The following is a 13,657-nucleotide window of genomic DNA, read 5'->3' as shown; positions in this document are numbered from 1 at the left end:
GTCTATTCCTGCAAGCAATCGAAGAACGAGCAAGAATATGATAAAAGCAATCTGAATATTGCAAATATATATGAAGTATTGATAAAGGTGGGGATCCGTAAGCGGTCTTGGTCTGGTCGTTGGACACAAACGAAGTACACGAAGTTGCAATGGCTAACTTTTAACTAAACAAATCCCAAGGAAAAGCTACTAGATGGATCTACTTATATAGGAGCAAGGGGTGGCGGCCAAGGAGGTGGGAGGACATCCCAAGGCAGCCTAAAACTAAATCTAGGTCGTACAAGGCCAATGGGCCCAAGTTGAGGTGATGTAACACCTTTGGACTTGTAGTTTGACTCGGATTCTGCTGCAGCATCAGATTGTTTCATCCACAACTCAACGCTCCGGACGAATTTGAAGGTGATTCCAATTGGGTTGGAAAGTGCACGAAATCTAGTTTCCAACAAAAAAAGAATCACCCAATTCGGAGTCCGTATGAAAAACTTGTGTGCGTTTTGAGTCAGGTATGTCTGTGCAGTCCGAATCTGAATCCAGAACGTGAGAGACTTGGACTCTATCTTCTCTTGGGCCAAAAGTGACGTGAGAGAACTTTTTGGACAGCAAATAAACATCTCTTTCTTCCTTATCTTCATATGTGGATTGTACAAATGTCCCATACACCTGCAATTAGACAAAACACAAAAGTGTGTGAAGTATTTTTGTTCTGGATAACATAAATAGATTATTGAATAGTTTGCACTAGAAATCACCTGACAAATATGCATATATGCAATATTTTTGGTCATATCCAAGGTAGTCATGTCCTCATCATACAGCGGGTCATCTTTTTGGAGTAGCATCAAGCATACATGCAGGTTTAACCAATAGTGTGGTGTTTTTGCCGGGTCAAGAGGATGAGATAGCTAAACTCGGTGAGTTGGAAGCCCCCGAGTGAATTTATGATCAAGTAATGAAATACTCATGCACAATATATCAGATGAAATGACATAGGCCCTGAGTTTCGGGGATGCTGACTTTATTATGTTGATCATAAAAGATATATGCATGATGTAGGTATTTACAATGATGAGAGTCATGGCGTAAGTGTAGTAAGGCCGAAGATGAGAAATTTTCCGGGGCATGCTTGTTTCCTCCTCAGAGGTACGTGATTTTTTGTGTTCACATATGTCGATGAGACAGTATGACCCATTGTTGAGGTTTTTGCTAACCACAAAGAGTCCTTCCCAAGGAGGTGAAAGCTTACGCATGCCTGTCTGATCTTGATTCAAACAGAGCTCCAAGTCACCCTCCTGGAAAGTCCGGCTTCGAATCCTACAGCTATGATAGCGACATAGGTCTTGTTGATAAATTGCAGATCGAGCCACCGTGAGATCACGTTCCTCCTCCAAACCAGCCAAAGCATTTTGATGCGCTAGTTCATTGTCTGCTTCCATGTAAGCCGCCACTGACAGCGAGTCATGATGGATGTCACTTGGAAAGACCGCCTCTAATAAAGGCAAAGGTGTCACATCTTTTGATGAGATAGTGAATATCGTTTCAGAGGAGTAGACTTTGACAATCCGACTATGAACATGCGAGGATGTCACGCCTTCGCAATAGCTAAACCAACTCCAAGAGGTTATTGGCCACGCCGGAGCACGAACAACCTGACCACGAAGGTCTATTTCCTGCAAGAAAATGAAGAATAGGCAAGAAACTAAGATTCCCATCTAGATGTTAAGAATATAAGATGAAAGCTTTATTGATCAAGGTGGGGTTCTGTGACGTCTTGGTCTGGTCATTGAACACAAACGAAGTACGTGAAGTTGCAGCTATGGCAAACTTTTAATCTAAACAAAACCCAAAGTCTAAATGGTGCCCTAAGGGCTATATATATGGTGGAAGAGGGGGGACTTTTGTGGCCATTGAAGGAGGGGTACAAAACCAACCCGATCTATTGTTGCCCCACACATACGGACTCTAAAAACAACCTTTACTCATGTATTTCGAAATTACATGGGCCTGATCCAATAATAAGGTGACACAGCACCTATAATAGCCTCTGGACGAAATTTATGAAGTGTCATCTTGTATATTTCGTCCAAGGCTTCATGCGCTCATTAGGGTGGCTTCAAAGTCCTAAAATCATCACTTGTAACTCTGTTCTTGTTCCCCTTGCGCATGCCATCATCTCCATGCTTGATCTTGCTCCAATGTTCATCCTTCTTGTCCAAGCTAGGCCCTTCATTTGTAAGCAAGACAAATGTATCCAATTTAGGCAGAATCATATTCTCATTAACATTAGAATCATTACCAAGAAACGAAAGTACCTGATAATTTTAGTTGCGTGCGCGAGCTCTAGTAATTGGTCCAGTATGTATAATAGAAGGGTTGTGGGTGTAACAATGGTATTGATGTCCTCATCAGCCTTTGCGCCACAAACCGTGAAGAACGGCGTGTAGCCAGTTGATCTATTGGGGGTAGTCCTTATGCTCCAAAGAACAGAAGGCAACTCTTCAACCCAACAACCCATCGTGCATTCCAAAGGAACCATGAGCCAGGGCTTGATCCGTCGTAATATCTCCTTCTTAGAGAGCTCTGCCAGACCATTGGACTATGGATGAGCCACTGAGGATACATCAAACCAGATGTGTTCCCTGTGCTAGAACTCCTTCGTAGCACCTTTAAACAGATTTGTCCCGTTACCAGTGATAATACTATGAGGATAGCCGAAGTAGAAGACCATCTTTTTCACAAACTGAAATGCAGTTGCCACCTCACAATTGCTGATTGGCTCTGCTTTAACCCATTTGGTAAATTTATCAACTGCAACCAAAAGTTGAGTTTTCTTGTCCTTAGACCTCTTGAACAGCTCGACCATATCAAGCCCCCAGACTGCAAACGACCAAGTTATTGGGATCATCCGCAATTCCTAAGCCGACACATGAGCTTGTCTTGCAAATTTCTGGCAACCATCAGACTTGCGAACGATATCCTCTGCATCAGCGTGAGTTGTCAACCAGTAAAAACCATGACGAAAAGCCTTAGCCACCAAAGATCTTGACCCGACATGATGACCACAATCCCCTACATGAATTTCTTGTAATATTTCACGGCCTTCTTCAGGGGAAACACAACGTTGAAACACGCCAGTCACACTACATATGTGTAACTTGCCATTGACAATTGTCATGGACTTAGACCGGCGGATGATCTGTCTAGCAAAGATTTCCTCTTTTGGAAGTTCACCCTGGGTTAAATAAGCCAGATAAGGCACTGTCCAATCTGGAATAGCAAGGAGAGCCGCCACCAACTATCATTTCGGGTCAGTGGTAGCAAGATCATCTTCGGACGGTAACTTGACAGAAGGGTTATGTAGGACATCAAGGAAGACATTTGGGGGGGAACAGCTTACGCTGAGAACCCAACCGGGACAAAAGCATCGGCTGCCTCATTAAGCCACCGATCTATGTGATCAAATCAATAACCTTGGAAGTGACCGGTGATGTTGGTCACTACTTGACGGTAAGCCGCCATGAGCGGGTCTTTAGAGTCCCACTTTCCTGAAACTTGCTGTGCCACCAGGCCCAGGTGGCCAAGACATCTAACCCAGCTCAAGTTCATCTCCTTAGCCATACGAATCCTGTGGAGTAAAGCTTCATACTCAGTTGCATTGTTAGTATAGGGAAACATGAGCCTTAGGACATCACAAAATTTGTCACCTCATGGAGATTCTAAAATAACTCCAGCGCTCGAGCCTTCCAATTTCTTGGACCCGTCAAAGTTTATCATCCTATATGTATTATTTGGCTTTTCCTCACACATTTGCAACTCTATCCAGTCATTAATGAAATCCACCAATGCTTGAGACTTGATGGAGGTTACGGGCACATATTTTAGGTGATGTGGCCCAAGGTTAATTGCCCAATTTCCTGCTGGTACACCAAAGACACACTTGGCCAGGTTAAGCATCATCTTGTACACCCGGAGATTGTCAAAGGTTTCCTTCAAATCATCAAGCAAGGATTACTTCTTTCTAGATTTGACCACAATGTCGTCCACATAAGCATGAACATTGCATCCAATCTGCCCATGAAAGCAATTCTAAACACATCGCTGGTAAGTTGCCTGAGCACTCTTAAGACCAAAAGGCATAGAGACATAACAGAAAGCTCCAAAGGGGGTGATGAAGGTTGTCTTCTCCTGATCCTCAACTGCCATCTTGATCTGGTGATAACCAGAATAAGCATCCAGGATACATAAACTTTCACAACCCCCCATGGCATTAATGACCTAGTCAATACATGGGAGAGAAAACGGATCAGCTGGACAAGCCTTGTTAACATCGGTGTAATCAACACACATACACCAAGTGCCATTCTTTTTAAGCACAAACACAGGATTAGCCAACCACTTAGGGTGAAAGACTTCAATTATGAACCCGACAGCTAGGAGCTGGTCCACCTCTTCTCCAATAGCCTTATGCCTCTCCTTGTTAAAATGACGGAGGAACTATCGAACATGTTTCATCATAGGATCCACATTAAAGTGGTTCTCAGCAAATTCTCTCGGTACACCCAGCATGTTAGAAGGTTTCCATGCAAAGATGTCCCGATCCTCATGGATGAACTCGATGAGCCCTCTTTCCTATTTAGGATCCATACTCGTCCCAATGGTGAACTGCTGTCAAGAATCACCCGGGACAAAGTTAACTTATTGTATGTCCTTTGCCGACTTAGATTTGAGCAGAGGGTTCTTCTCGGTGGTGGGCCTTTTCAAATGGGTCATATCAGCTGGGTCAACATTATCTTTATAAAATTTATGCTCATCTGTAGCACAAGATGCCTATGCATAAGCAACATCACCTTCTTCACACTCCAAGGCTATCTTACGATTACCATGAATTGTAATAGTTCCTCATGGCCCTGGCATCTTGAGCTACAAATTAATATAACAAGGGCGGGCCATGAACATGGCGTAAGTTGGTCGTCCAAACAACGCATGATATGGACTTTCGATTTTAACCACCTCGAACCACAGTGTCTCGGCCTTGTAATTATACTCATCACCAAAGGCCACTTCCAAAGAAATCTTCCCCATAGGGTAAGCCGACTTGCCAGGGACAAATCCGTGAAAATCGATAGAAGACGGCTTTAGATCCTTCTCTATCAGATTCGTCCGCCACAAAGTGTCAATATACAATATGTTGATACTGCTCCCACCATCCATAAGTACTTTTGTGAACTTATAACCACCCACTTGAGGGGCTCCTACCAGGGCCAGATGACCCAGATCATCAACCCGGGGCAGGTGATCCGCCCGGCTCCACATTATCGAGTGCTCTGACCATCTCAAATATTGAGGCACTGTCGACTCAACCATATTGATGGCTCGGTTATGGACCTTCATGTCACGCCTACACGTGATCATAGTGAAAACATCATACTGGCCACTATTTAGTTGTTTAATATTACTTTGGTATCCTGATTTATTATTCTGCTGCTGATTACCATGTTATCCACCAGGTTGGAAAACTGACCTGGTGGTGTCCGAAAGTGTGGCGGCGGCGTCCGAGCAAGGCGAGGGTCTGGGACCGGCTCTTCCCTTCGGGCCAATTCAAACTATAGAGCGGCTGTGCCACCACTCTACTCCATAGTACATTAGTGGTTAATTAGGGTATAACCGGTGCTCCTGGAGTACTTGGTCCTGCCCCTGGCATGTTGAACAAATGCATAGGCTGATAATTCGGTGGTAAATGGCTCCGGTATCTCTGCTGATGAACCGCGTTGGAGGTGTTCTGCTCAAGGTTTAGGCGCCAAGACTACATCTTCATACGCTCCATTTCTGCATTAATCTAAGCTTGCAACTCGGTTGTTTGTGTGTTTTCAGCATTGATGTCCTCCTAAGCCTTGGTCATCTGTTCTCGAAGCTTCGCAATCTCCGATTGCGCTCTGCTTGGTTCTCTGCGTGACCTCTGTTCCCACCAGGGTCGTTAGGGTGGTCACCAGTTCAGGCAGAACTTGAGTTGGAGGCCTAGCTAAGCCGGATGCTAAAGGATATGTTGTCACTATTGCTCCGGCTATCGTAGTGTTGAGAGTCGGCGCCGTCCCAGCCATGAAGATGGTGGCTCGGCTTGGTGGCTCGTAGTGGTCCGGAATAATGCTTCCATCGGAACAGCCCCCTGCCCGCTGTCCTGAAGTTGGTAGACTGGCTCTGTCTCGCCAATCGAGGACTCATCGCCTGAGTAGACAAGAGTCTCTCCTCCAGACACATAATTCTCCGTGAGTTCTACGCCTTGCGTGAAACCAACAAAGACATGCTTCCGGCCGGTTTGGATCCAGGCGGGTTGTGCATGCCGAGCCTGCTCGACGAGATTGGTGCAGATGTCCGGCTCAAGCTCAGATCCGCTGATTTTGCCGAAGAAGACATGGATGTTGCCGAAGGGGACCCGGTACCCATACTCGACCGAGTCGGCCTTGGGACCCCAGCTGGCGTCGTTGATGTAGAGCTTGCCGTGGCGACTCTTGGTCATCCTGCCTACGACGTACCCCTTGATCCCTGGGAAAGAGCCCTTCAAGAACTCGAAACCACCATGCTCTGGCCCCAAAGTGGGCACCAACTGTCGTGGTTTCATCACAGCAGATGTCCTAGTGTGAGGTCTTATACTTGAGGCCATCACAAACGGTGATTAGCTTGTCGGGGTTGAGCAGGCCGAGAGACAGGAGTTTACCAAGGATCGGCCCCTCATAGTCGAGGTAAAGGCCTACTCCTGCTTTTGTGCTTGTTGATTGAGTATCTATTACAAGTGATAGAGGCGGGGTTCCTGATCTTTCGATGAGATGATAACAATAGATTGGTGGAGTAGACTTTGACGATCCGACTATGAACGTGCGAGGACGTCGCGTCTTAGCAATCGCTAAACAAACTCCGAGAGGTTATTGACCACTCTGAGAGGTTATTCAACCTGGCCACGAAGGTCTATTTCATGGAAGCAAACAAAGAACAGGCAAGAAACTAAGATTGCAATCTGGATATTGCGAATATAAGATGAAAGCTTTATTGATTAAGGTGGGGTTCTGTGATGTCTTGGTCTGGTCGTTGAACACAAACGAAGTACGCGAAGTTGCGGCTATGACGAACTTTTAATCTAAACAAAACACAAAGTCTAATGGTGCCCTAAGGGCTCTATATATGGAGGAAGAGGGAGGATTTCGTGGCACTTGAAGGAGGGGTCTGAAACCAACCCTATCTATTGTTTCCCCACACATACGGACTCTAAAAATAGCGTATACTCAAGTATTTCGAAATTACATGGGCCTGACCCAATAATAAGGTGACACAGCACCTATAATAGCCTCTGGATGAAATTTATGAAGTGGCATCTTATATATTTCGTCCAAGGCTTCATGCACTCATTAGGGTGGCTTCAAAGTCCTGAAATCATCACTTGTAACTCCGTTCTTGTTCCCCTTGTGCATGCCATCATCTCCATGCTTGACCTTGCTCCAATGTTCATCCTTCTTGTCCAAGCTAGGCCCTTCATTTGTAAGCAAGACAAATATATCCAATTTAGGCAGCATCATTGTCGGTGACAAAAGCGGTGGATCTCGGGTAGGGGGTCCCGAACTATGCGTCTAAGGCATATGGTAATAAGAGGTGGGGGACACGATGTTTACCCAGGTTCGGGCCCTCTCAATGGAGGTAATACCCTACTTCCTGCTTGATTGATCTTGATGATATGAGTATTACAAGAGTTGATCTACCATGAGATCATAGAGGCTAAACCCTAGAAGCTACCCTATGGTATGATTGTTGTTGTCCTACGGACTAAACTCTCCGGTTTATATAGACACCGGAGGGGGCTAGGGTTACACAGAGTCGGTTAGAAGGGAGGAGATCTACATATCTGTATTGCTAAGCTTGCGTTCCACGCCGAGGAGAGTCCCATCCGGACACGGGACGAAGTCTTCAATCTTGTATCTTCATAGCCCAACAGTCCGGCCAAAGGATATAGTCTGGCTGTCTGGAGACCCCTAATCCAGGACTCCCTTAGTAGCCCCTGAACCAGCCTTCAATGATGATGAGTCCGGCACACAGATTTGTCTTCGGCATTGCAAGGCGGGTTCTTCCTCCGAATACTCCATAGAAGATTTTCAACACAAGGATAGTGTCCGGCTCTGCAAAACAAGTTTAACATACCATGGTAGAGAGAATAATATTTCAACAAATCTAATCTGCTGACACGTTTAGCAACATGACATCATACCACGGCCCGGTCATTATTCGAACCGTTTTTCTCAACCAGCACTACACATATTGCGAGGCGGTTTTCTTGACACGTCTTGTCGAAGCACAGATCGTGTCCCCTTATCACGGGATTCTCATCAATACGGGTATGGGTAACCCAACCGCGCCATCAATTATGGCGTTCGGGGAATAAGTGATTTTACCAGGTAAGTGGGGAGGCGCATCACCTCTTCCGCCCTTATAAAGGGACAAAGATTCACCCTTTTTACTCGCGCCTTCTTCCTCCTTGCTTATCCATTCTCGCACACTCGAGCTCCAGCGCCCAAGTTTGCGTCTTTCTCCTCAAACCACTCCAAGCATGTCCGGAGAGGGAGGCAAGTTGATGGTCTCCTCCGTCATGGAGGAGAACATCACAAAGCTATGGGAAGCCGGATATCTAGCCGCGGACATCGTGCACCGGCTACCAGATGCGGGGCAGATCATCCCTATGCCCGAACCCCATGAGAGGGTAGTTTTCCTTACCCACTTTGTCCACGGACTGGGATTTCCCCTTCACCCATTTGTCCGCGGGGCTCATGTTCTACTACGGGCTAGATTTTCATGATCTGGCCCCCAATTTCATCCTCAACATCTCGGCGTTTTATCGTCGTGTGCGAGGCCTTCCTCAGCATCCAGCCCCACTTCGGCCTGTGGCTGAAGACCTTCAATGTTAAACCGAAGGTGGTGGTCGGCCAGCAAGCAGAGTGCGGAGGCGCCATGGTGGGAAAAGTGCCTAATGTCACCTGGCTCGAAGGCTCCTATGTGGAGACCATAAAGGGCTGGCAATCGGGGTGGTTCTACATCACCGAGCCGCGCGACACCAACTAGGTAGCGGCCCCCGAATTTCGATCCGGAATCCGCTCGCGGCTCACTTCCTAGAAAGAGAAGGGCCTGTCCTGGGGTTCCTCGGTAGAGCTGACCGGACTCCAGACCTGCACCAAGAACATGATGAGCAAGAAAATCAAGCTCGTCAACATGGTCTAGGTCATGCTCTTCCGCTGGATCCTCCCATGTCAACGACGGGTATTCAATTTGTGGCAGTTCGACCCGGCCAAGCACTAGACGCTGCGAGAGCTCTTCGACACGACGCACAAGGACGTATGGAAGGTGTTGTTCAAGGGCGCCGAGGTACCTCCTCCCCTTATCGAGGACCGCGGACTCAGCGCAAAGCGACATGCCAATCCGGTAAGTACTTATATCTCACGGGATATTTATTTGCCCCAGTTTAATCATGTGTGGGATCTAAGCTTCCATGCCATTAACAGGACTGGGTAGAGACAGCATAGCAGATCGATTGCCCAGCCCCCCTGCCTAAAGATCCTGCAGATGCTCTCCTAACGGAGATGCTGGTTCTGGCGCCTTACGAGGTGCCGGTGAAGAAGGCCAAGAAGAAGGCCACGGGGACCCTAAAGGGTCTCCGGCGCAAGGTTATATTGGACTCATCGTCCGATAATTCCGAAGCACACTCCTCCCACGAAAATGAGGAGGAAGAAGAGGAAAGTTCTCCCCCCCAGCCGGGGTAGACAAGAAAAGGAAGGCCGCCCCAACTGGGGAGGCCGAAGGGTCCAAGAAGGGAAGGACCCTCCTTCCGGACTGCTCCACGACGGCCGCCTACAGCAACGATGAGTGGTTACCCAGGGACAAGCCCCCGGTGAAGTCGTATGTATCCGGATACCATAGTAATTCATGGTATGTTTTATTGCACTGCTTCTCCTTACGCCGAATATGATTATGCAATCCTTCCCGAGCCCGTCTTGACGTATCTTCATCAGACGGTTCTTTGGACTCTTTGGATATGAATAGCGATTCACTTCTGACCGCCTCCACCCCTTACCCTACGGACAACGTCGAGGTGTTGTCTCAAAAGGCACCGAGCCGAGGGGAGGTAGTCCTGGGGGCGCCTCAAGGTGACCTTTCGGACCCTGGGCGCAAAGGGAGAAAGACTCCCACGGGCTCCAAGTTTGACCCCCAGCCGAACACTGCGCTGGAACCTTCGGTGGTTCTGGACTCCGGCAGGCGATCCCCCGTTAAGAGGGGCAAGCCGGCCATGCCAGTGGCCTCTGTCCATCCAGAGGCACCAGACAACTTGCTGGAAGCGCTTCGCGGAGCTTCCATCAACGAAGAGCACCGCACTATCATGAGTGCGGTGATCGAGAAAGTTCAGTCCGCCAAAAACGGACTAACCGAAGCTTGTGCCAGCCTCCTAACAGGCTTTCAGGTAAGCAATAAAAATATAGGAAAATATTACCACATAGACAGTAGTCCCTGATGCTCTGTTTGGCGTTCGCGAAGAAAGGCCGAATAGAGGATCAAATAATGACCCAGGAGTCTAATCAGAATATGTCTATGTGCATATGCATGCTTCACTGCTGGCCGCTGCCGCACGTACTGCGGAGGTCGCTGCACTGAAGCAGGACCTTGAGCGGTCCGAGGAAGCACTCGGCCTTACCAAGAGGCAGCTCGAGGAGAGCAAAGGTAAGCAATACCTTGTCTATATATTAAAAAGAAATTCGGTTGTAAAGTAATAGGATCATCATGAATTTGCCAGGGGCCACGACCGAGGTGGCGACCCTGAAGAAGGCGTTGTCCGAGGCTGAAGAAAAGCGGCCAAGGAGCACAATGAGCAGGAAAAGCAAGAAGCCCGGGTAGGCGAGGTGCAGCAAGAGCTCGAGGCTCTCGTCAAAAAACACGAGTCCTTGGAGCTTGACTCTAAGATGCGAGAGTCCGAGCTTGCGAAGGCGCTCGAAAGCGCACGGAGCTCCAAGGCTGAAGCCCACAAGGCCCTCCAGGAGATTGATGTGGTGAAGAAGATAGCAGCGGGTAAGGCATTCATTATGCAAAGCAATCATGTGAAGGAAACTTTCTTTTTACTTACCCGAGTTCGGAGCTCTCTAGGAGTGTTCGCAGATCTTCCCCGCAGTGTACTGGATACTGCAGAGTTTTACCGAGCTGAGGAGGGGAGCTCGATGGAAAAGTTGTTCTGGTCTCAGTATATTGGGACCGAACACCCAATGCCCTTGAGCTTCAAAAGCAACTGGTCGAGCTTCAAAAGGCGGCCGAACAGGCCATGAAGGGTCTTATAGTCCGGATGTGGCTTGGCGATCCCCTGCCTAGCAGCTACTTCGGTCTGGTGAGGCGGCTTGTGGATGCCTGCCCACGGCTTGAAGTCGTAAAGCGGTTCGTCTGCATCGAGGGTGCGCGCAAGGCTTTTGCCCGGGCGAAGGTACACTGGGCAAAGCTGGACGCTGTAAAGCTGGTGAAGGAGGGGCCGCCGGAGGGCAAGGAGCATCGCTGCCCCCAAATGTATTATGACAGTATCCTGAAGGGTTCCCACCTTGTGGCGAAGGAATGTGCTAGAGATGTAATTTTTGAATGAACATGCTCATGTGATCCTATAATGTGAAACGAGTTCATTTGCACTACGAAACACTTTTTGAATTTAAAATATTACCTTCTGTGCGGTCGTTTATAAAATCTAAGAGTTGGCCAGTCATCGGCTTCTGCCCCCATGTAACTAGTACTGGGGTGTTCGGGATAAACCTGAGCACTCTTTATCCCCATTTTGGGTCCTTCGAGGGAGGTGATCAGCACAACGAACCAGGCAATCGGACTATAAGGCTTTATCACTCTCACTTAGCCATAGAAGTCTACAATTTTAAATTTTGGCGAAGCCCCTAGTATTCAGAAGGCCAAATTTGGGGCGCTATATACGCCTAAGTCGGGCAAGGCCGACTCCTCGCTTGAAGCGTAAAAAATCTTTAAGGACTTGAGACCTCTCAAACAACGACCAGCTCTCGCCTTATCATGACAGTCAGTTTTCGGCTTTCTCTACTGAGGTACTCGCCCAGAAGAACCGGGACACAATCGCAGTAGTTCTCCCAGCGCTACCTTAGCCGATATAGCGGAACGTAAGGTACCAAAACATGGGAGCCGGGCAAGCCCAACTATTAACCCAAGACATGATTCGGAGCTGATGCATATAATGCTATAAGTTCGGGGTGCCGTACTGTCGAAAGTGTTCGGACTTCTCATGCCGTATTATGGGGTAAACAAAAGCCCCTGCTGTACTGACCGTACCAGAATGTACTGGTGCAAGTTGTCGTAAATGAACATATAAGAAAAAAAAAGATGGATAATACAATAATAGACTAATGCTATGCATTGTTATTTTAAATAATACGTCGAAGTGTACTGATACAAGTAGTGCAATAAGAAAAAAATAGGACTATTTGACATGTCCTATCCAAGGTCAAGCTGCGTATGGGTAGTAAAAAGCGGGTATATCGATTGTTATTAGAGACCACCTGGAAGTTCCCTTGTACGTATTAGCTTCTTGCCTCCTTGGTTGTTCCTTCCCGTAATGTGTCCGACAATCATACTGCCGGAAAGGGCTTCCAGAGAGCAAGGTCCTGAAAGAGAAAAAATGATAAAGGTGTGAAGCCCCTAGGGCGGTTAAGCCGCATTGTGGGACGTGCCCTGATCGTGCCCCCGCCTATGCACATGGTATTTTCAGTGCGTAATTATGTACGCGCGGCACAGATTTCGTCGCTTGACTGGGGCTGGGACGGGGGCCGAATTGCTAGGCGAGCTCTGAACGTGCCAGGCGATCCTGTTGCAGGTTACTCCGGACTCGCTTGACAGTGTCCGGGGGCTATATCGCCAAATTGGCAGTTTGCCTTAAAAGGCTGCTTTGTGCTTCTGCTGCGAGGGCCGCAGTGTGCTCTTCCGTGCGGAGCGAGCGTTCTGTGTTTCCATTGACTGTTATGACCCCCCTAGGTCCTGGCATCTTGAGCTTGAGGTATGCGTAATGCGGTACCGCATTGAATTTTGCACATGCGGTTCGCCCGAGCAGTGCATGATAGCCACTGCGGAACGAGACGATATCGAAGATTAACTCATCGCTTCGGAAGTTGTCCGGAGATCCGAAGACCACTTCCAGTGTGATTGAGCCCGCGCAATGGGCCTCTACACCTGGGATGATGCCTTTAAAGGTGGTTTTGGTGGGTTTGATCCTTGAGGGATCTATACCCATTTTGTGCACTATATCCTGATAGAGCAGGTTCAAGCTACTGCCACCGTCCATAAGGACTCGAGTGAGGTGAAATCCATCGATGATGGGGTCTAGGACCAATGCGGCGTATCCGCCATGACGGATACTAGTGGGGTGGTCCCTGCGATCGAAGGTGATCGGACAAGAGGACCATGGGCTTTAAAGGTGGTTTTGGTGGGTTTGAACCTCGAGGGATCTATACCCATTTTGCGCACTGTATCCTGATAGAGCAGGTTCAGGCTGCTGCCGCCGTCCATAAGGACTCGAGTGAGGTGAAATCCGTCGATGATGGGGTCTAGGACCAATGCGGCGGATCCGCCATGATGGATACTAGTGGGGTGG

Source organism: Triticum dicoccoides, chromosome 4A (genome assembly GCF_002162155.2).
Source record: "Triticum dicoccoides isolate Atlit2015 ecotype Zavitan chromosome 4A, WEW_v2.0, whole genome shotgun sequence".
NCBI lineage: Eukaryota > Viridiplantae > Streptophyta > Magnoliopsida > Poales > Poaceae > Triticum > Triticum dicoccoides.
Note: the sequence above shows the minus strand (reverse complement) of the source record.